The 24,068-nt window shown below is 49.0% G+C and overlaps 1 protein-coding gene across 2 annotated transcripts in view; it reads right to left on the bottom strand.

Moving 5' to 3' along the window:
* The window catches only part of ZFHX3 (zinc finger homeobox 3), a 380,864-nt gene extending 360,199 nt beyond the window's left edge, over positions 1-20,665 (bottom strand). For both annotated transcript variants that reach the window (XM_033069696.2, XM_033069700.2), the window contains exon 1: positions 20,525-20,665. The gene's annotated coding sequence lies outside the window, so the exon portion shown is untranslated. The remainder of the gene's footprint in view (positions 1-20,524) is intronic.
* Between the last annotated feature and the right edge of the window lie 3,403 nt (positions 20,666-24,068).

Genomic DNA, 24,068 nt, shown 5'->3' with positions numbered 1-24,068 from the left:
AAATTTCAGTTATTTCTGAAAATTTAAGAAATGTTTGCTGCATTAATTCCTGTAAATGCAAAAGCGTTCATTATACCTTTGATTTCTTTTAATAGCATTTGCAGTGCTGAGGCCTTTCCTGTGAACTTGGAGGAGAATGTTCAGTCTGGCTCTGACAGGAGGCTGCAGCACAGGGGGCTGCACTGAGGGATCCCAGCTCCTGCTCCCCGGGGCCCAGCACAGCCTGTGCAGGTGGATCTCACTTGCAGCTTTGTTTGGAAAAAAAACCCATGGATTCTGAGGAGGACCCGAGCCTGTTTGGTGTTCTGGTCTGTTGTCTCCAGGCAGATCTGAATAAAAGACTGGAATTTAACCATCTTTGAATATAGCTTTCAGTGCAAGTGTTCTAAAATAACACAACCTGGTTTCCACATCCAGGTTTCCAGAGCCAGCTGCCACATTCCCCTGCATTCATACACTTCCAAAGTTATATTATTGCAAAGTTAGGATATAATTTTGTCGTGGATTTTTTATGAATTAAAGGCAATAATCAGCCATTTTCTCTTCCTTTGTAAAAATTCCTTTCCAGGACCCAGAGCTTTCCCTGTCACTCGCCCACTGCAGTGCCTGAGCACCCTCAAATGTTCACACCTGCCCCAGTCTGTGAGAAATTCCTGAAGTCATTCATATATCCTTCATTAGGAAACAAATATAACATCACTGATATCAAGTGATTTGAAGCACACAGGTGGACTTACACCAGTTCCTCACTGGAGCCCCAAAAATAAGAACCTAGAACCTCCTGGGGTGAGGAGTGGCACTTCTCTTTGGAAGTGTCCAAGGCCAGGCTGGAGGGGGCTTGGAGCACCCTGGGCTAGCAGCAGGTGTCCCTGCCATGGCAGGGGTGGGATGAGATGGGCTGGGAGGTCCCTTCCCACCCACACCATCCTGGGATTCTATGAATTACCATTTTTTGTAACTGTATTTGGGTAGTGCTTTCAGTGATCATGAGAAACATGTCCAGGTAAAGTCACCTCCCAGCCTGGATTCCAGCCCAGCCCAGCTGTGCCACGGGGCACCTGCTCCTTCTCAGCTGGTGGCACCTCACATTCAGCCCAGATGAAGCAGAGTGAGCTGCAAGGACAGATCCCTGTTCTGTGGGGCTGTGCCCCCAGAGCAGCCCTGGGCACAGGGAGGGCAGTGAGGACACATCCCCAGGACTCTGTCCCCTGTCCCCAGGATGGCACAGGGGCTCTGGGTTCAAGGCACCACTCGCCCTGGCATTACCACACCCCCAGCCAGACCCTTGTTTTGGGGGTTTTGGGCAGGATGTGCTCCTGTAGCCACAGGGGCCATGTCCAGTCCCTCCTGGCCAGTGCCACATGCCCTCACACCATCAGCAGCTCTGCACTGGGCACAAACATCCCCAGCATCACCTGCACACTCAGCCTCTGAGGGAGTGCCAGTGTGCCCTGTCCCTGCAGTCCCCCTCTATGCCCTGCTACTTCAGTGAGTGCCTAAAACCCCACAGAAATATTGCACAAAACGAGGAGAAGCCACTTGCCCTGCTGCAGCGAGCAGTCTGAAACACGAGGCTGTGTGTTAGGCTGGAGCAGGGAGGTGCCAACCCCGGGAGCGCTGCCCAGCCCGGTCCTGCAGGAGGCTGCGGTGTCCCCTGCCCTCGACACCCGGCACTGCCCGTGACACCCGGCACTGCCCGTGACACCCAGCACTGCCCGCAGCACCCGGCACTGCCCGCAGCACCCGGCACTGCCCGTGACACCCGGCACTGACCGCGACACCCAGCACTGCCCGTGACACCCGGCACTGCCCGCGACACCCGGCACTGCCCGTGACACCCGGCACTGTCCGTGACACCCGGCACTGCCCGCAGCACCCAGCACTGCCCGCGACACCCGGCACTGCCCGTGACACCCGGCACTGCCCGTGACACCCGGCACTGCCCGCATTACCCATCACTGCCCGCAGCACCCGGCACTGCCCGCGACACCCGGCACTGCCCGTGACACCCGGCACTGCCCGTGACACCCGGCACTGCCCGCATTACCCATCACTGCCCGCAGCACCCGGCACTGCCCGCGACACCCGGCACTGCCCGCAGCACCCAGCACTGCCCGCAGCACCCGGCACTGCCCGTGACACCCAGCACTGCCCGTGACACCCGGCACTGCCCGCATTACCCATCACTGCCCGCAGCACCCAGCACTGCCCGCGACACCTGGCACTGCCCGCAGCACCCGGCACTGCCCGCGACACCCGGCACTGCCCGCAGCACCCAGCACTGCCCGCAGCACCCGGCACAGCCCGCAGCACCCAGCACTGCCCGTGACACCCAGCACTGCCCGCGACACCCAGCACTGCCCGTGACACCCGGCACTGCCCGTGACACCCAGCACTGCCCGTGACACCCGGCACTGCCCGCAGCACCCAGCACTGCCCGCAGCACCCAGCACTGCCCGTGACACCCATCACTGCCCGTGACACCCAGCACTGCCCGCAGCACCCGGCACTGCCCGTGACACCCGGCACTGCCCGTGACACCCAGCACTGCCCGCGACACCCGGCACTGCCTGCAGCACCCAGCACTGCCCGCAGCACCCGGCACTGCCCGTGACACCCAGCACTGCCCGTGACACCCGGCACTGCCCGTGACACCCGGCACTGCCCGTGACACCCGGCACTGCCCGCAGCACCCGGCACTGCCCGCAGCACCCGGCACTGCCCGTGACACCCAGCACTGCCCGTGACACCCAGCACTGCCCGTGACACCCGGCACTGCCCGCGACACCCGGCACTGCCCGCAGCACCCAGCACTGCCCGCAGCACCCAGCACTGCCCGTGACACCCGGCACTGCCCGTGACACCCAGCACTGCCCGCAGCACTCAGCACTGCCCGCAGCACCCAGCACTGCCCGCAGCACCCAGCACTGCCCGCAGCCAGGCCCAGCCGCGGGAGCCGCCCTGCTGGAGACATCGGGAGGGAGCAACCAGGAGAGGAGCCGAGTTATAAAAATAAAAGGAGAAATCATACACTGAACAGAAATTAAAAGCTCTGCTGAACATTTTTTTCCTGGGACAAGCAAGAGTGGGGAAAGCATTAAGTGCTGCACCTTTTCTTCATCTAATGACACAGGAAAAAATCTTTTACTGCAAATAATTCAAGAAAACAATCTCCAGAAAGCATGAACAACAAAACCAAATTTCTTTAAATTAGCCAAGCTCCCAGAACACAGCGGCTGTTGGTGCTGCAGAGGCTGTGGCTCTGAAACAGGGGAGACTGGAAGTGTGGGGGGAAAGGGCAGAACAACCAGCCCCTTCTTCATCCTTTATCGTTTACCTGGAATTTAGTTCACTGTAAATTTTATTTCAAAGACAAAAAACCTTATGTCAAACTCACCTTGGCAAAATATCATTAACTGATTTCTAACAAAGATCTGATCCACTTTCACTTGCAAAACACTTTGTCACTGGTTTATATGCACCACTTCCAAAGAAAGGAGAGAGAAAGGAGAGATTTTTAGGTCAAATGATTAAGGAGAAAAGGGATTTAAACCAACAATTTTTTTTAAAGTTCTAATTGTTTGCTTATTGACACCAATTTACATGGAGCCACTTAGTGAATAAAGGTTTTCACAGTACATGGCACTTCTTTATGTCAGTTTTTAGCCATCATGTCACAGCCTGGCTTGAAAAGAAGAAATGCTGAAAACTCGTAGGCCAGAAATGAACAGCCTATTAAGATCTGAAAAGCTGTCATCCCCGCTGAAAAGACTTGCGTCAGCCACTGAGGATATATTTTAAACCGCCTGTCCGCAAGAAAACTTTAATAATGCAGCCTTGCTCTAATGTCTTGTGAGAGGAGAGGCAATTTTACTTCTTCTATTAACCCAACGTGATTACAATGGCTTATTTCATGGAATATTAAGTTCAAATTCTGCTCCCTAGGAGGACAATAAAAAAAAAGAGTGTGCTTATGACATTGCCCGAAATAGCCACAAGGACCGCAACTCCTTGGTGCCGTTAATGCATCCAAGCCATAATCCACCTTAATTTGCTAATGGTTAAGTAAATTAGCAACAAAATAATAAACCACAAAAAGGTATCGACACAGGAACAAAATGCTTTCCTCTCAAAAATATTAAAATAACAAACTAATGTTTTCCTAAGGATTGCTGTGGCCTTTCAGTCCTCTCCCTCCCCCTGCAGCCATCCCCCTCCAGCCAGCTCCAGGGAAAAACAGACTCCTTGTCCCATGGGCTCTGGGGCTTTGGCACAGGGTGAGCAGGAGAGAAGGGGTTTGTGCCCACACCACAGCTGGGATGGCTTTGTGCAAACAGAGCCATTTACAACAGCCTGGGAGCCTCGGGCACTTCCCAAAGTGCCTGGACAGCCCAGTGCCACCACCAGGAAATGGGGACACGGGGGCACGGTGCTGCTGGCACCTGCTGCAGAGCTGGCCAGAGCATGGGCACCCTGTGCCAACCAGAGCACCCCTGTGCCGTGGGACACCCCTGCACCACAGCCCTGCAGGTTCCAGAGCACCGTGCCAGAGGAGCCAGTGCCCATCGGCTCCTCCAGGTGAGGCTGTGGTGGAAGGGTTGGGTTTGAACACCATTTGCACCATTTGCACCATCTGCACCATTTGCAGGCTGCCCCTTTCTTGAGCACTTGTTTAGGCCTGATCCTGGCATTAAAAATGTGAATTAAAGATGCAAATGGCATTGCCACTGTCGGTAATTCCAGGCCTGGCCCTGGCTGTGACTCGCTGTCCCACAGCTCACGAACTCTGTGCTTGGCACTGGGGGTTGTTCCGGGGGAGAAGGAGAGAAACAGCCCAAACCCCCAGCAGGAGAAACCCCAAATAAAATGTTTTGGTTTCAAACTGATGTTGGATGCAGAGAAGGCCCTGACCCCTCCCCATTCCCCCTTTCTGGCATGGCCTTCCTATAACTTTTTTCCATTTTTATTTTTCCAGTGTGGGAAAAAAAAAAAAAGAAATTATTTTTTCATTTAAAAAAATTAATGTATGCAAATATCCAGTGAAATTATAAATAGCCACCATTAATTTATTTTTCCTAGTTCCACAATTCCAAAGCAAAACGGCAAAAACTTAAATAAATACATTTAAATCTCCTGCTGTGTAATAGTAAAGAGACTCCATAAAACCAGAACAATATTTATTTTTCCTTTTCGGAGCAGCTCCCTGGTTTATTAGGCCCGTGCTCCCAGCGATCTGATAAGCAGAAGCGAGGCTAAATGGCAAATGGCAAACATCCCAAATCCCAACCTGATGTATTTCCACAGCCCTGACCTTCAGATAAAAATCGCACAGAAATCTGCAAACCCACCAAATATGCAGCACCACACGCTTGTGTTCAGACACAACAGTCGGGCAAAAAAAAAGGAGCAGAGGGAAGGGCGTTGCTATTTCCAGCCCTGAGCCTTCCCCTCCCTTCAGATTTCAGCTCCTGCTCCGATCCCTGAGTTCCAGGGGACGTGGGCACACCCCACCAAAGCCAAGGGTTCCCCACGGCCACTGAGGCTCGGAACTGCCTGGCTGTGACCACCAGGGAAACACCAGAGAGAAAGAATAATCCCACTCCCACATTCTGTGCATATTTAGGAAAATACTTCAAACAGAAAAAAAAAAATTTAGTGTGAAATTAGCTACAATTATGACAACTGCAAGAAAAAAATTATACAGGCAAAATTTGGGGCTGCTGGAAGAATTCTTTGATGTCTGGATTCCAATTTAACCCCGACTGAGTTCTGAGAATCAAATGAACAAAGTCTATCACACACCCCAAGTCTGCCTGTCGGTGCAAGGCATCGCTCCCGTTCCATTCTCGCAGCCAGCGCATTTCCAAGCCCTTGCTGACATCTCCTCCCTCCGCACTGCACACAGCCACTTGTGCCCGACACATTTGAGCCACAGCCCAACTGTGTATTTCTTTATTCATTCAAACACAGGCACCAGTATCAATAAATATGTATAACAGCATTTTCTCCCTGGCCCTGCGCAGGCCGGGGCTCGGGCTGGGGCTGCGTGGGGAACAACAGAAATAGATCATATTTCGTCTCAATATTTTTAGGCAAAAGACTGTCACAAACACTGTCCCTGCACCTTCACACGGTGGCTGGGGAGAGCAGGAGTTTATAAAATAAGACTATAGGTGAATAATCAGGCGCTGATAAATGCCCATGAATATTTGGCGCAGCAGAGCAGGGAGGTGCTGCTGTCGCTGGCTCCAGGAACGTCACCTCTATTTTATACCGGGGCGTCAGCGCGGAGCCTCCGCCAGCCACACGGATCCCAGGCTGAATAAATAACATCATCCCCAGCATTGGGGTGCTTTGCATTTAAAAATCACTTTTTCTTCAGGTACTGAACCACTGTATCCTCTAAACCTCAACCAAGCTGCTGGATTTTTGAAGCAGTTGTAAAACATTAATAATATATCTGGGTTGTTTAAAGAATATTTCCAAATAACATGAAATATTTAGTCCATTCCCCCCCTCACCCCACCCTCAGTGCTACCACCACCATAAAAAGATAAGATTTATCATGAAATGTTTGAGGGGTAATCAGCCATTTTTGGACAATATATTTTAATATTTATATACCTGACATAGCTGAATATAAATGATACATCATGATTTTCCATAGTGCATGGAATTTATACAATTAACGGAGGGATCCAATGGCTTTAGGGCACACAAGGTGCAAACAGTGTTACAGTCGGTTCCTGATTATTGTTATAAATCTCACAAACCATAAAGACATTAAGGTGCATTTTGTTTACCCCATTTGTTTTCAAATATTATATACAATAAAATTATTTATCATTAAAAGAGTTACACTTTCCCAGCGCATTTATTTCATGAGATACATTTATAGAACTATTTAAAAAATACAGCTGGCAAAATGCATGGCTGAAACAGGCAGGAAAACGGGATTATTTTCAGTTTTTTCCCAAAGACGCTGGTTTTTCATCCTAAAACCGAGAAGACATTTGAGCAGTGGCTATATGTGAAATGTCCAAGTGCAGAGCCGCTCAGCTGGAGCAGCTTTGGGGGACCCTCCCGGCCAGCCCCGCATCCCTCCCGAGCCGGAGCCGCCGCTCCCCGCGGAGCTGCGGGACCGGAGCCCGGAGCCCCCGGAGCCCCCGGAGCCCCCGGAGCCCCCGGAGCCCCCGGAGCCCGGCTCGGGACGGCTCGGGACGGCTCGGGACAGCTCGGCTCCCCTGCGCAGGGAACACCGCGGCGAACACGAGCCCTGGCCTTTCCTTTCCTAGGGAGTCTGGACTTTTCCTGGTTAAGAGCTACCTCCGTGCTCCGTGGAGATGCAGCAGAACTGAGCGATTATACTCACAAATACAAATCCCCCCAAATGTTCCCAAGTGGGGATAATGTCCCGGGATTGTTTCAGTTATTCCCCTCTGGGCGAGCCCCGGCAGTGAAAGGTGAGCCGGGAGCGGGGCTGAGCCCCCAGCGCCGGGGTGTCCCCGGCAGCGCAGGGACCCGAGCGCTGCAGCTGCTCATCAAATCACGTTTATGTGCCTGAAATGAGTTCCTGCTGCTGAGCCTGAATTCACAGACGGTCGGGGAAAAAGGAGATGGATCCAGCCCCAAACAAGCCCTCTGGAAGCACGTCCAGGGGACGGCTCTTTGTGCCCCCACGGAGGCAGCTGGGGGGATTTGTTTTATACCCACAGAAACACAACGTGCAGGGCGCGCGTCTCGTACAGAAAACACCCCAAAACACATGTGATAAAGGCACTGCTGGCTTTTTCTTCGCTTTTCCAGAGGTAAATGAGTCCTTTCCCTTTCTCCTGCCCTCCTGCAGCCTGTCGAGGCAATTTCTCACAGATATTTTGCCATCCAGGAGGTGCAGCATCATTTACTGAACACAAACCTATTTTTCCTTATATTTATATTATTTCAGCTAAACCAATTGGAGAAATAAAAAAAGCCAAATTTTACTGTTTGCTGCCCTTTTCCAGCACAACAAACCCCCAGCCCACGGAGTTACCCAGAATTTGCCTTTCTCTTTCGGCCTGCTCAAGGGTTGCTTCCCAATGTGCACAAACCACAGAAATAGGGACGGAAATGTGCAAGTACCGAACTGGCTGTTGACTTCAGGCACGGCAAGTGTTTTGTTGAGAATTCGCAGGTGCTAAAACCTCATCAATGAGTGGGAAATGGTGCTAAATACGAGCTCTGCGAACTTTATTTTTAATGATGACTTTAAAACCCGGGGATCAGCGAGGTGAATGTAAAAACTGTTAATCTTAAATTTCTACAAACCCGAGTGTCAGGGCAAGCATGTCTGGTGCATCAAGCATAACAAGATGAAAACGAGGAGGTGTGGGTGAGGAGGGGGTCCGAGACACTTGCTTTTCTTGAATCCCTCTGAATACATTTCACAATTCATCAGTTTTTGTCTTCCCTGCCACGAGTGAGGACAATCAGACCAGACACCCATTAGATTTTTCATGCATTTTTTTTTTTTCTTGTTCATGACATGTTGGCAGGGAGGATGGCAATTCTGAAATCTTACCAAATGAGAAAAATGTCAGAAACTGAACTGACAGCTGGTGGTTACTATGGTGATAGGTGATATTGAAAAAAAAAATAAAATAAGACTCAGTTAATTCAAAAGGAATCAAGTTCAGTATTTTTAAGCCAGTTGATAGAGATGAAAACTTAATCCTGATACTGGGGTGTTTTCCTGTTTTAGCTAAGAGCCAAAGAAACCATTTGCTTGATTAGCTAATTAACTAGATAAAGACAACTATATAAATAACTAGATAACTATATACTAAATATCCAATGAAAATTATAGTGAAACCAAAAATAATAATAAAAAATAAGAACATGTTTTTCAAAAAGGAAACGGCCATATTAGGAAAAAAATAATCAGACTGGGGGAAATCTCCTGTCTGTGTGAGCAATCCAGAATTGTCCTCTCCATAATCACAATTACCGACACGGGTCTGCTTTTCTGCCATCAGTTTGAGGCAGAAAGAGTAGTTTCGCTCAGTGACAAAGACAAATCAGCTGGAAGGGAGGGAAAGCTGCTGACTGATGGCTTCAATCGAGGGAAGGCTGCGCAGGCAACTTCGGCAGGAACCTGGATATCTCCATATTTGTGTTTATGTATTTTATGGGCTTTTTTAAAATTCCCAAGGGAGCTATTTCTGGGGCTCAGATACCGCGAGATCTGGTGTTCTCCTGCCATTTCCATCGAGGAAGTGAAATACTAAAATACCATGAGAACATCAGATCTCCTGTTATTTCGGCTGCATTAATGGTTCCCTCAGGTATTAACAAAGCCCCTGAAAAACAAACACAAATATTTGAGGCAGAAATAGAAGTGCTGGAATATCCACCGCCCCCCCACCCCCAGCAACCCAATGCACCCGGCATAAAAACTGCCTCATTTTTTGTGATCTCACACTTCGAGGAACAAACTGTGCAACCATACACCTATCAAATTAATATTATATGGAAATTATTTGGCCACCACCTCTGTCTTTGTGGCAGGAATTGAGTTTGTTCCCCAACAGCCCAGAGGAGGACAATCGCCATAAAAATGCAGCTGGGGTTTAGGGATATTGTTATAGAAAACAACATTTGAATGCAAAAGTCTCCAAACAATTGGAGTTGCGCCTGTGATCTCTGGGCAGGGATGGCAGAGATGAAGTGGGATGGGGATGGGATGGGGATGGGGATGGGATGGGATGGGATGGGATGGGATGGGATGGGATGGGATGGGATGGGATGGGATGGGATGGGATGGGATGGGATGGGATGGGATGGGATGGGATGGGATGGGATGGGATGGGATGGGGTGGGATGGGATCAATGGGATGGGATAACGGGATGGGATGGGTGCAGTGGGAGCCCAAGGGCCGGGGCGGCCCCGCTGTGCCGCAGCCTCGGGAAGGCTCCGGGCGGGAGCCGCGGGGGGGCCGAGGCGGCGGCGGCGCTGAGCGGGCGGCACCGCCCCCTGCCGGGCACGGCGGGAACGGCGGGGATCGCCCGGCACCGGCATCCAAACACCGGGATCCAAACACCGGGATCCAAACACCGGGATCCAAACACCAGGATACAAACACTGGGATCCAAACACCGGGATCCAAACACCGGGATCCAAACACCGGGAATTGCCCGGCCCCGGCACCGGGATCCAAACACCGGGATCCAAACACCAGGATCCAAACACCGGGAATTGCCCTGCCCTGGCATGTGCTCCGTGCCCTCTGAGGGTTTTTCCAACTAAAACAATCCCAGTTCTGGTAACAATGTGGGACAACCATCCATCGTTATTTCACGGATGGGAACGCAGCTTCTCCCAGCTCCTGGACCCTCCAGGCAGGGCCGGTCCCTGCTCTGCGCAACCAAGAGTCACTCAGCACCAGGGACACCGCTGCCACCATCCACGGACACCACTGCCACCATCCACGGACACCACTGCCACCATCCATGGACACCACTGCCACCATCCACGGCCTGGCCACCTCCTGCGTGAGCTCATCCCTGAGGCCAGGCCAGGAGAGCAGGAGGCAGGGCAGGCAGGACAGGAACCTGGAGCAGCTCCACTGTGGGCTCCTAGTGCCAGAGGTGGGATGGGATGGGATGGGATGGGATGGGATGGGATGGGATGGGATGGGATGGGATGGGATGGGATGGGATGGGATGGGATGGGATGGGATGGGATGGGATGGGATGGGATGGGATGGGATGGGATGGGATGGACACCAGTGGCTCTGCTGCCCTCAGCCCACACGGCTCCGTGCGTTATCCCTCAGTGAGGACGTGGCACAGCGCGCACTCAGCGATTACAGCTCTAGTGCAGCAAACCTGCTTTCTGCTCCAAAACACAGGAAAATGTCCAGAAAAACAGTGGCCTATCAACAGAAATTGCTTCTGGAACAATTTAAGCCCAGATCCACAACACCAAATTTCACTGCTCCTTACAGAACAGACAGTGCCTGCTTGCCTGAATCCCAAGCACAGAACAGACAATTTGGGAAATCTTCCCCGTTTCACTGCATGTATTGCTGCACTGAACTGCTCTGGGGACAGCAGCAAAACAAGTCCCTTAACACTCACTAGAAAAAAAACCCTCTTGTTTAAACAACACAATTATATTGAAAGTTTAAAAATACCATTTTAAATAAATGCAATTGCAAAAAAGGCTCTGGGTGATAAGGGAATGATGAAGTAAATAAAGCAAAACCAAAAGATACATGAAACCTCATTTCAAGATAAAACTCAGTATAAATAACTGGCTTGGACTGTTTAAAATATTTTTATAAATTATACCTTCATTATACATGAAAAGTAGACACAGTTGAAAATCAAAGTCTATAGAAAAAGTGTAAAACTGCTTCAAAATATATATTATGTATAACTTAGAATATGTTAAATTTAGTGAAATGTTGAATTTCACAGAGTTTAAAAGAGGTTTGTTTTCCAGCCATCACACCAGGAGATCTGTAAAATGACCATATGCAAATATCCACAGATCTTGAATCTATTTTTGTATGTATTTCTACAAAAATCAAGTGTCTTTTTTTAAAATGTGGTTTATAGTGACCTTTCTACTGGGCACGGAGGTGGGGATCGGCAGACAGCTGATGTTAACTAATAACACAGACAACTAAGAACAACACACTTCATTCTCGACCCCTTTTGCCTTTTAAAAATATTGATAGAGAATTAAATTGTGATAAAATTTCCACTGGTTTATGGGACTATTGTTTCTCCTTGAGTATTTTCAATCAAAAGCCACACAGTGCCTTTCAGCCGCAGCACAGAACACAGCTGGATTGTGGAGAGCAGGCAGCACTCTGCGGTTTGCATGTCCACGTGTGTCCACGTGTGTCCATGTGCACATGGCCCGGGGTGCCCTGCACCTCCATTTCCCCTCACACCCCCGTTAAAAGCAGCTTTGGTTTCCAGCCCAGTCACAGCACACGGATCCCCTCATTCCCAGCCCTTCCCAGCAGCCCTGCCTGAGCACTGTGAGGGTCCCTCCGGGAACCGGGAGCGCATGTCCCATGTCCCATGTCCCATCTCCCACTTCCCATGTCCCATGTCACATGTCCCATGTCACATGTCATATCTCCCATGTCCCACATCCCATCTCAGCGTGCCGGGCTGCGGAGCAGGGAATGAGTGAATGAGCTCCGGGAACTGCTCAGTGTGTCACACACACAGAAATCCTCTGCAGCTTCAGCCTTGGCAGCCAGAGCTGCTCTGCCGGGCTCCTTGGGCACACAGGGACTGCAATGGGCACAGAGGGAAAGGGCTTTTCCCATGTGTAGTTTTCTGGACAAGAGCCCGGTGCTGTCCCAGTGCTGCCCGCTCAGGGCTCCTGCACTGCTGGGCCCAGCACCTGGGCCAGCTTTGGTCACACCTAAACCCCGGTGCCCTTTGGGTCCCCAGTCCCTGCAGAGGTGGGGATATGAGGAAAACACAGTGCTGAGGTCACTGTCTCAGAGCCCTGGAAAACTTCTTCAAACAAACCAAGTGGAACATCCAACTGTAAAAGTTCTACAGAAACACGAGCACTGGACTTTACATTTAGGAAGAATTAAGCTTTTAAAGAAATTTTTCCACTGAAAAAAAGCATTTTATGGGAGTTATCCAGGTGGCCCCTGGATTTATTGTTGGATTTCTCTTTGACTGCTCTGGGGTTCCCAAGGGGACTATTACGCCAACAATTTCTAAGGCAACATTTTATTCCAGGTAACTTAAATTCCTCAGAAGATGAGAGCCTTGGCTTGGAGATCCTGGGATCCCATTTGAAATCACTCACACTGACTACAGAAGAATTTTTAAAATACATTACTGCATTGCCTCCTGCTTTCAGCTACATCTATCATCTATATATATTTATAAACATTCTTTATAGAACAATTTCAAACTTAATTCTCTCAAAGCTATTAAAACTCCCTATTTAATTGCGTTCATAAAAGTTGTCTGGAACACAGTCAAAACCGACCACTTAATTCAAGGTGTATTCTATATCAACACACTTTCCCATTCTGAAAAATTAGTGATAGGGGCTGTTCTGTGCATGGAACTCCCATCAGAGCCAGTCAAGGGCCTTTATTTATAAAGTCAGCAGGCTTCTGAAGTCTTTAATGACTATTTTTGGTCAAACTTGAAAGAAAGAGACAAGACGCAAAGATCTCCCAGTTTCCAATGTACAAAGAATCTATTACCAGTAGGAAAAGCTGAGTAGGGCCTTCGATCCAGACTAAACAAATTTCAGCATCAAATGATAAATGAATCAAGGAACTTGCACTCTCAGATCCTAAATTATATTAAGTTACTGATTTTATGAAGCCAGAAAAAGGTCATCACACTATACTTATGAACTATGGTAAATAACAAAAATTTATGCAGCGGGATGATTTTAATCGTTGGTATCCTTAAAACCTTAGAAATAGGTACAACTTGTAACAAATCAGAAAACTTAAAGGGAAACTATAATTGTTCCTTTTTAAGACCTATTATGTGTAATATCCATTGGCCATATTTGTTCCACAGGTCAGGAATAAAAATAAATTCACTGTATTTCTTGCATTTGATTAACAGAAAGAGCTTAATGATACGTGTCCACGTTCCTGTCTCTGTGCTAGTGTCTATCTGGGCTTTCTCTCCTAAACTGAAAACCATCTGTCATAAATACAGTAATGGCTTTTAAATCCACCCCACCTCGTCCTCCTGCTCCCCAAAAAGGGGCACATCAAGCACGGGCTGCTCCTGAAATATTCCTTGCAAGTTGCTAAGTGGATATAAAAGAACACAGACCTAAAATAATCTGCAAATAACTGTAACATAAGCCCTGAAAAAACGCTTTTGGAGCGGGCGTGAGGAGGGAGAGACGGCGCCCACGGAGCCGAGGCCAGTGCAGGGTCTGGGTGACCCGGGCAGGGGACAGTGTTTGTGCCTGGGATACTCGGTAATTGTGAAAGATTATTACAGACCTTATTTAAATCGGGTTTCCTTTTGAATATTTTCATCTAATTGGACAAGTGTTGAGCTGTGCCGGGCTGTCACAGCTGTTACAGGACATGAACCACACTTACAGTAACAGCTTTCGTTCCACATTTTTGTGGAGCAGTTTCCATAGCGCTCAGATCAGGGCTTGCATATTTTTATACCACTTGCATATTGAAAATAAACTCTGGTGTTTAGCTTGCTTTCTCCAAGTGCATCTGGTACTTAAATTCCCTGAAAAACAAACTGGCAACTCCGATTGAAGCCCAAGCAGGCAGGGTGTGACACCTTGGTTAACTTTTACAAAGTTACTTTTAGCTTCCTTAGCCCTAAAGTGTAACTTCATAGGAGATGGGATGGGAGAGCTGGAATTGGCATTTATCTTAATTGCCATCCCTGAATGTAACATTAGGGCAAACTTTTCCATTCACAACAATATCCAAGATAACCAGATACTCTGCATGTGAGGATGTGCTGTGGAATTGCCTGTGCCTTGCTTAAATGATTCCGCGTTGGGAGCAGATAAGAGGCAAAGAGCTCAAGAGCTGCAGGGACACAAGTTCCAGTGGCCAGGTCACCCTGAGGCCACCCCAGTCCCACTCCAGGAGACTTCCAGGCACCTCTGAGCCCAGCCACTCGGAGCACGAGCCTGTTGGGAAGTTTATTCTTGGTGAACAAGTCATTTGCTAATTAGAAAAGTGACCAGGATGCTCTGATGGGGATTCCCAAGCGCAGTGAGCCCGGTCAGGCTGTGCCCGGTGCCCGCCGGGGCCGTGCCACCAGCCAGGCTCTGTCCCACCAAACCTCCCGTGTCCCCACGGCCCCTCACCTCCTAACCCCCTTCCCAATCAGCAGATTGAAAATTAGCAAAATACAGCCCCTGCTTTTCACTTCAAATTTTAATAAGAAACAGAGACATCTCTCTTTCTTCTGCTGTTCCTCCCTCTCCGCCAAGAACAGAAGGCTGCTGGTGAAAGGAATGAAAATCTGGAAAGAATTTGGGGTGGACTGGCCAACCCCCTTTCATTTCCTTCAGATGTTTACAATCTAGCACCTTTCTGAAGACAAAGATGGGAAAAAAGCTATTTTTTCTTTTGACTGAAGGGTGAGACAGGGGGGTATTAAAAACTGATCAATGTAATTTTTTTCACAGAAGTATTTGCACATCTGCGAAATAATGTAATTTATGAAAAAAATCTTTTTATATGACATCCATGATTATAGCCTGATCTGGAGAATTATTCAAATATAAAATTAAATACTCAAAAATTCGCTGTGCTGTGGATGACTGAGCTTTTACCAGCTGTGCATCACACTTCTCTAATTCTATTAAAAGTATAGAAGTGAGGCTTCCCAAGGATGTCTGAATCCCTTGTAAAAGGAATGTTACATTTCTAAATGCTTTATGATCAGTTGCTTTTTGTTTTTTCTTGATTATCATCCCAGTTGTAGGATGTTTTATCTGACTGTACCAAAAAAAGGAAGAGAGGAGGAATGCATACCCGTGGAGAGTGCTCTATAAATTATATTGCATTTTATTATCGCAGGGCTTAAGGAAAAATTGGCTCTTAAGAAAGGTTAAAAACCTTTAAAGTGAATTCTTCTGTTTGGTTAAAAGTACTTTTGATTTAATATGATCCATCTGCAATGTGGGCCTGGCCTCCTCCCCCCTGGGGATGGGGCGATGCCCACGGGAGCAGGACAGGGCAGCGGTTCCTGCCCGAACAGGACAGGTCTGGGTTGCCCCATGCCAGCTTCCCTCCCAGCCAGGGACCAGCTCGGCCTCTCCTCAGACAGCAGCTCCAATTCCCAGATTTTTAAATGGTTAATCCAGGGAAAATGAGCGGACACAGGCGCTCCCGGGGGCAGTTCCAGAGCCCAGCGTCGCTCGGCAGGAGCAGCCTTCGAAGGGAAACTTCAATCCCATTTCCCAGGCTAAAACAGAAGCTTTGGTGGGGATCTGCACTGCCTGGACATTGCCCACAGGTTACAGAGTCACCGGGAACTCGCCGAGCCTTCCCACGCCACGAGCCAACACTAAACTCTAAGGGGGAAAAACAATTCCCCAAACCAAGTGAAGTGCCGTGGCACAAACCAGCCCCAGTGAGAGCCCCAGAATGGGCCACGTTAGGAAAAGCCAGTTGGAGTTTAGCAAAGACAGAGACCAAACAAGGGCTAAGCCATTGTTTCTGCTGCCGAAGACAGACGGACTTTAATAACACTTAACAGAATGATGCACATTAACGATCTCAGAAAGCACTTCTTATGCCTCATCCATCATGCGGAGGAGAAAATGAAGCCTTCGACAGCATTAGGAATTATTCTAGATCTTGTCAGTAATTCGCAGCTTCTCGGTAGTATCGTAACACAAATTTGTGTGGATGAGACACTGACCATTAATCTAAGGGGCTTTTTTTCCCTCGCTGCAGCGTGTGGAGAATGTATCAATTGTTTCATGGAGAAATTTCACAGCTGAAACCTTACTAAATAAAACAGGGGTGAGGAAAGAGATATAGACAGAAACATAAACAACTGCAACACGGAGACAAATCATTATCTTTAAAACAAAACCTACCATAAAATCTCCATATGTGTGTTTTGTGAATGGGCAGTGAGCAGCCTCCTGCTCTGAAAATCCTCACAATATGCTGATTATAAAGTTATGTTCGTACATACAAACACACTTAGATTTCATTTTCTGGGAGGTTTTTTTCCCTTTTTTTTTTTTCTGGAGTATAGGCAAAAAATCCCTATTTCTCCTCCCAAGAGAGTCCTGTATTTTTACCAAATAGTAGCAAAACAAATTTCAAGACAAAATGCCACACAACTAAATAAACAAGAGCTTTTGGCAACCTCTCTCCTAAGTCGCAAGCTGCTGTTCGTCGTGTGATAGCTGTTGCCACTGGAATCTCTACTACAAAGGAAAAGGTCCATAAATATTTGTACAGCAAACTCCATAGAAAAAAAAAGCCTCCCCAAGTGAGCTCAGAATTCATTTCTATACGTGCGATGTAAAGATGAAAGCTAATGAGTTCTGAGGAGTTTATGATAAATTAAAAGTGCGGGGCTCCCCGCCCCAGCCGCGTGTTTACACGGATCTGATCCGCTGCTCCCCAACAAAACACTTGTCAGACAGAATGAGGTGAATTCGCCTCCGGATGTGGAGGAGCTGGATTGTCTCAGGGACAAAAAAACAGATAGGATTTGATCAAATACTAATCAGGCAGCAATAATGTGGTATCCTAAAACACACCCTATTTTATCTCCAATGAAATAGTGACATCTATCCAAAAAGTCCTCAAAGAAACTTGGGTTTAGGTAATATATTGTGATTGCAGCAGATAGGCAGGATTAAAATCAGGCTTGATCTTCAAAGAGAATAAGAATGTATAGTTCTGTTTACTGCACACATATTTGTATATAAAAGATATGACAAATATTTCGAGTTCTTTAGAAACCTGTATTTCTGTATTTTGAATTTTCACAGACCAAGTGCTGAGAAGGGGATTTGACAGTCCCAGGTAATAGAGGCAAATTAGAGATTAAACTCATTAGAAATTATAAACACTCACATAGTCTGTTAAACCCCCTGACAAAACCTGGAAATTAGAAATCCAATAACACAGCATCAATAGGGTCTTTAACGGCTGGACAGATGTTTAAAGTGCGCGATGCTCGTGTGAGGAGCGAGATGGAACAGTCAGAATCAAGGTTTGCATTAAATAACACGGCATTGATGTCGGATCAGATCACTCATGTGAACTGGTTTGATCCTTTCTTTTGCCATTAATTTCCATTCTCCTGTTATGGTCTAAATTTGTTATTCATTTTGTACAGTATTAAACATTTTTTTATTTGCAAATATGCAGATGAGGGAGGCAGCTCTGGAAGGCACCGCACAGAGCAGGGCTGTGTCCAAGGGGCCACTAACCCCTGGGGCTGCCCTCCACATAAAAACACAATGAAAATAAAATATTATCTGCAAGCTTTATTTTTTTTGGCCTAATTAATTAAATCACAGAGGGAAATACTGGGAAAACAATCACCTCACTAAGTAGAACTCAATAAATCCCAAGGAATGGGCACTGGGATAGCAAAAGCAAAATTGTTTGCGTTCCTAATGTTGGGTCTGACCTGGAAAGGATAACAAAAGAATCTGGCATGAATATGTATTTTTATAGGGAGTGCTGCTGGTAAACAGACCGAATAACAGCGAAGGGATTATTTTAAAATAGTTTCTCCTAAACTCTCAATATGTTTAATCTGATGATATGAAAAACCATCCATAAAGCAGAAACACATTCAGCCCCTACAAAATTCTGTGCAGAGAAGTGAAAAGGGTTTCAGCAGAAGAAAACAAACAAACAGCAGAAATCCTGCAAAGCTGCGGCATCTCCCCACGCCCGCCTGCTCTCCAGCGCCGAGATAAAGACCCAATCTGCTCATCAAACACCTCCGGGCTCGGCCATCTAATAGGAACAAATTGGCAATGACTGCCCAAGCAAGTAACACAGGCCCACTGATTTGTAGATTGATACTGATGCCTAATGATCCCCTTGGGCAGATCAATAGCAACAATCCTCATCCCTGCCTTTCTTCTTTATTGGCACGGCGGAGCGAGCGGGGAATCGTGTGCGCGCACACGGCTGCAGGTGCCGGGCGAGGGCCGGGCACCCAAAGGGCCCTGAGCCGGCGCTGCCCTCGCTGCCCGTGCTGCCCCGGGCACGGAGCCCTTGGCACCAGGCTGGGCCCGTGGAGCCCAGAGTGCGGTGCAGACAGGACAGGCCTGAGACCACGGCGAGGGAAGGCACAGACACCGGGATAATGAACGAGAGTCAAGCCAGCACGGAGCAGCTGGGCTGTGTGAGAGCTGAAGGCCAGCATGGCACTGGGGTGGCAGAGCCGTGCGGGACACTGGGCACGCTGGGAGAGCAGGGCACACAGGCAGGTGGTTTGTCCTGCCGGAACTGGGGTCCACTTCTCTCCTGCTCCATCTCTCGCCTTTGCCCTCTCCTCCCCTCAGCTGACTCCTTGTCTCTTAGTGCACTACACCATGATCAATCAGCACTATCAGCACAGGGGTTTTATTCAGTTACCCTGGAGTCACTTTCATCTGCTGCTTCCAGCCCCATGCCTCGAAAGATTTAGGGATTTTCTATTTATTTATCAATCTAGTGAATACGGTTATCCCATTAGTAGATCCTTTTAAAGTCCCTGGTAGAACCTAAGAAAAACTAATGGAGTTGATTTGCATTTGGTTTTTTTCCCAGTGAATTAATGCTGGTGATGTTCTGCAGAACCACACATGGTCACTGCCACCTCAGGGTGCTGGCAGACATCCCCAGCAGCACTCCACTCCCCTGGAAATCGCTCTCTCCATGCAATAACCACGTATAAACCTAGGATGTGATCGAGTATACCCAAATCACCAGGTAGGCAAACAGAGGGGAAGGGAAAATGTACCAGAAAGTTAGTGCCCCCTGAACATGAAATAGCAATTTTGCACTAATGTGTGTGTCGTCAGCAGTGTCCCCAGGCCGGGCACACAGCCGGGCACAGGCAGAACAGGCACTGATTTTAAATCCCATTCACACTCGAGATCTGCTTTGTTCAGCAATCACCTGGCTACTCTTATTCTTCATGGCTCTTTTATTAAAATGTGGATAAAGCAAAAGGCAAAGGATGAAATCAAATTCCATTGACTGTAAATTTCTAAATCATCCCTCCAATAAAGGATTTTCCTCTAATAACAAAAACGCCTTTCCCATCTTTTTGCCGATCTCGGTGTACACTCGCAATAAAAAGGGGTTGCGTGAAAACCTTTGTAACTCGACCCTTCCAGTGCATAAATTAATCATTTTCCAAATCCTGTCTTTTCTTTCCTTAAGTTCCCGGGCGCGGGGGTCATGCCCCCGCCCAGCCTTGACCATCGCAAAATTCAAATTCCCACTAATGATGAGTGTAATCATCGCAATCACCATCACCATCATCATCGCCAGGAAAGCCGGGTCCTGTTGGTCCCTGACATCAATCAGCGAGGCGGGGGGAGCCGCCCCCCACCCCCCGCGCCCCCCGGCAGCGATCGCGTCCGTTCCCCGCGTGTCGGGGTCACCCCGCTCCCGTCCCGGCCTCGCACCTCCGCCGCTCCCAGCGCGGGACGGGACGGGTGCGACGGGACGGGCGGGACGGGGCCGGTGCCCCCCGTGTCCGCAGGTGCCCCCCGAGCCCCGGGTGGGAAAGGAGCGAGCGAGGGAGGGGAGCGAGGGGAGGGGGAGCAGCCGCACGTGTGACGCGCCCGGCCGCCCATTTGCATATTCACATCAGCGCCGCGCCCACTTAAGCAGCGCGAGGCGAAGGTGTCTCCTCCACCCACCACCACCCACCCACCACCACCACCCAGCTCCCACCTTCCCTTCGCTCCGCTCCCCAGCAGCCGCGCTCCCAGCCCAAAAGCGAGGGCTCGAGGGCGCGGGGGCCGGAGCACGGTGGGCTCGGGCTGCCTTACCTCCGCTCCCGCGCTACCAGGGATTCCCCGTGCTTCCGACAGCAATTTTGGAGAGCCATCCTTCAAGGGTTTTTACTTCTGTCTTTCTCTCTCTTCCTCCTCCTCCTCCTCCTCTTCCCGTGTTGTGACTGGGTTTATAAAAAAAATAAAAAAAAGACAACTCCATGTAAGCTCGCAGCCAGGGCACGGCGAAGTCTGGGGCTCCGGGGGGAGGGAGCAGCGGAGGGAGGGTCACAGCTCCATGCCTTACAAAAGGCAACCCAAAGCCCGGATATTTTTTTAATATCGTACACAAAACGCTGCACACGTAACGCAGGCCCCAGACCTGGCGCTAATTAGGTTTTAGCCAAAAACTGTCGAGGTTGAGCCTATGGCACGAATACGGCAGCGGGGCTGGCGGTTCCGAGCGCTCACCTGGCCGAGCCCCCCGAGCCCCCCGAGCCCCCCGAGCCCCCCGAGCCCCCAGCCCCAGCCGCGTTCCTGGGGCGCGGTGAGAGCTCCCACGACGGCGGGACCCGGGCTCAGCACGCGGTACCGACCTGGGCTCTTTCAGCCCCAGTGCTATTCCAGGGCTATTTTGGCACAAATTAATTTTACTATTTCACAGCTCCACTCACAGTGGGGAAAAGGAGGGAAAAAAAATATTAATAATCATGGTTGTGTATGTCTTGCAAACGTCACAGGAGCAGCATCCCGTGTGCCGGGACGGGGCTCCAGGAGCACAGGCCCATTGTTCTGAGGACACGGCTTTTGTGAGCGGGGCAGCACAGCCCGGCTGGAGCAGCAGGAGGAGGAGAGGGGAGGGAAGCCCTTGCACAAGCACACCGTGCACCGCAGCCACTGTTTCACACCCTCGCATTAGATGTTTGCTGAAAATACACGGTGCACACGTGTGGCACTTTTTTCCAAACATGTCATTACCGGCAATGATTAAGGGCTTCGTTGCTTCCCAGTGCAAGGTCTCGGCTTGGATTGCTGACTGATGGCTGAATTCCCCCGTACACCTGGCAACGTGATTTTAGTGCGAGGATGGGGGGAAAGAAATGCGCTTTCTTGAATGCTTTTTCATACGCGGAATATTTAGAAAAGAGTCAAATTTAATTTCGCGAGTGGCAAAAGCAAAGGCGCTCCTAAGCTGAAGCGTGGCAAGCCGTGTTTGAGCCAGAGCACGTTTTTTGGAGTTCCGAGGCTGGAACAGGCGCTGTGTGTGTGTCAGGAGGGCTGGGGTGCTCCAGCCCCTGTGCCAGCTCCCAGTGCGAGGGGAGCGCCGGGGCCGAGGCGCACAATGGGAGCTGGAGGCAGTGCGGAGGTACAGGGGGGTCTGCCCGTGCCCCCCGGCCAGGAAAGCAGGTCACTCTTATCAACTGGCTAAGCAAACGCCTAAACAAAGCGTGGGGCTGGATTTTGACGAGCCAAACACGTTTTCCTATAAAAAAAAATTTCCCTGCCTTTGTTTCTCCTCTTCTCCTTCAAAGCGAGGGGAAGAGCAGGCTGCTGTGTTCACACTGGTTTTCCAAGAGAAAAAAGATGATTTTTAAGAATCTGCCCACCAAGCATGAGTTACTTGTCCTCCCCCCTCCAAAAAGAAAAAAGGGGGGAAAAAAAACCCCAACAAGACTCAAAGGATTCCTGAAATAAAGAAGAAAGAAAAACATCCAAAACATTAGACACAGAAACATTATATTTCAATATTATCATATGAATTAAATGTAATCCTTGAAGCGACTCGTCCCAGGGGTCACATATTAGGCCATTTTTTTCTTTTTTTTTTTTATTTAATAGAGGTCACCCAGGCTGAAAAGCAGAACCCAAATGAAAAGCATCTTCAATGTGGTTATAACATGAGCTGGACGAGGTCAGGCAGTGTCTTGTATGGCCTCATAAAAAATACATAACCAGACAGCCTAATAGTATTTCTTTGCATTCATTTTTGGATGGGAGCTGGCGGGTGGGGGAGGGGGCCGGGAGAGGGCCACAACCGCCTGTGCATTTCCATAATGGGCAGCTTCTCCTACGTTCCAGTTAGGGAAAAAATGAACATTCATTTGAACACATCCCTGCCTTAGCTCACTTTAAAGAAGCATCCTGCAGACAATTGCTGTGGCCCTGAGAAAGTGAGAGAGGAGTGAAGCATCGCCCATGTCTCACACACACACGCACACACACTCACACTCACACACACACACACACAGACACACACACACACACACACACGCGTGTTCACTGCACACACGCTATCGTCATGCTTAACTGGGAGTGCAACCACCTTGGGCTGGCTTTCATCAACACTGCCTTATGGATGTTGCTGTTTGTCCATACACACCCAGGCTGATTAATTTGAATTATTTCTCTTCTGAAGAGAAGCAGAGGAGCCCCCCATTCCAAGGAGTCCCTCTATCCACACTCACAGGGAGGGGTTTGCCCACCACCAGGATTTACACAGGTTTTGGGTGGGAGAGGGAGCAAGAGAAAGGCAAGGAGTAAAAGCAGAAGGGGGGCAGTGTGTAAATAAAAATAACCAGTGCTAAAAATGCCGGGTGAGAAGAGAATGTGTAAATCTGGGCTCCCTTCCCCCTCCCCAAATGCCGCCTGGAGCCGGGTGACCCTGCGGGGAGCGGAGCCGCAGAGGTGACCCGATGCTAACCAGCCTGTTAGAACTAATAAGGTGTGCGCCTAAGCCAGGGGCTGACACTGGGGCATTGTGGAAATAACTCTCCTTGTTATTGCCCATCCTCAGCTTGAAATTTACTGCTCCTTTGCATTATTAAAGAGACAGCTTGCGTGCGCGATGGGGGAGAGGCTGGGCAGGAGGAAGAAGCGCACACGCTTTTTTAATGGTATGTTTGTGCTCTCTCTAGTCTTTAGATTCAGATTCGGAGCATTAAAGCATGCTGGGTTAATAGGTTGTTATTTATTATTTGAATAAAATCTGGTTTAGAAAAATAAAAAAAGAATATTTTCCCCCCACTATGGCAAATGGTCAGAAAAAAAGGAAAGGTGTGAAACATCTCTGATAAGATCAGGCTGAGGCCTTGTGGGACAAACCCTGCCCCAAACATTTCCAGTAGCACTGCTCCACATTTGCATCAGATGTGAGCAGAGCTGAAAACACCCAACATGGTGGATAACAGGGACTGCACGATGAAAACACAAAAGGACCTGCTGCATTGTGGGGCCACGTGAAAGGGTGTCAGAACACCTGAAATCATTCCAGGATTCTGCATTCTGTGAATATGGAGCTATTTGGTATCTCGGGGTAAAGATGAACACAGTGCAAAAATCTACTTTGTCTCAATCCCTGCTCCCACTGCTCCTCCACCCTCTGGGCTGATTCCCACAGCATTCCCAGGATAACAGGTGAGACTCCCCGGAGAGGGTCCCCACCAGGTCCCTGCTGGGGGGACACACACCAACCCCCCAATGTACACTGGCACCAGAGAGATCAGAAACTGAGCTGAGCTGCTCTTTCAAGTGCTTTTGCCTTCTCTGAGTCAGTTTTTAGGGACAGGCATTTTCAACTTGACCTTTGAGGGGCTGCAGAGCC

This window comes from Catharus ustulatus, chromosome 11 (assembly GCF_009819885.2).
Source record: "Catharus ustulatus isolate bCatUst1 chromosome 11, bCatUst1.pri.v2, whole genome shotgun sequence".
NCBI classification, from domain to species: Eukaryota; Metazoa; Chordata; class Aves; order Passeriformes; family Turdidae; genus Catharus; species Catharus ustulatus.
The sequence above is the reverse complement of the archived record's forward strand: the minus strand, read 5'-3'. Positions and strand labels throughout refer to the sequence as shown.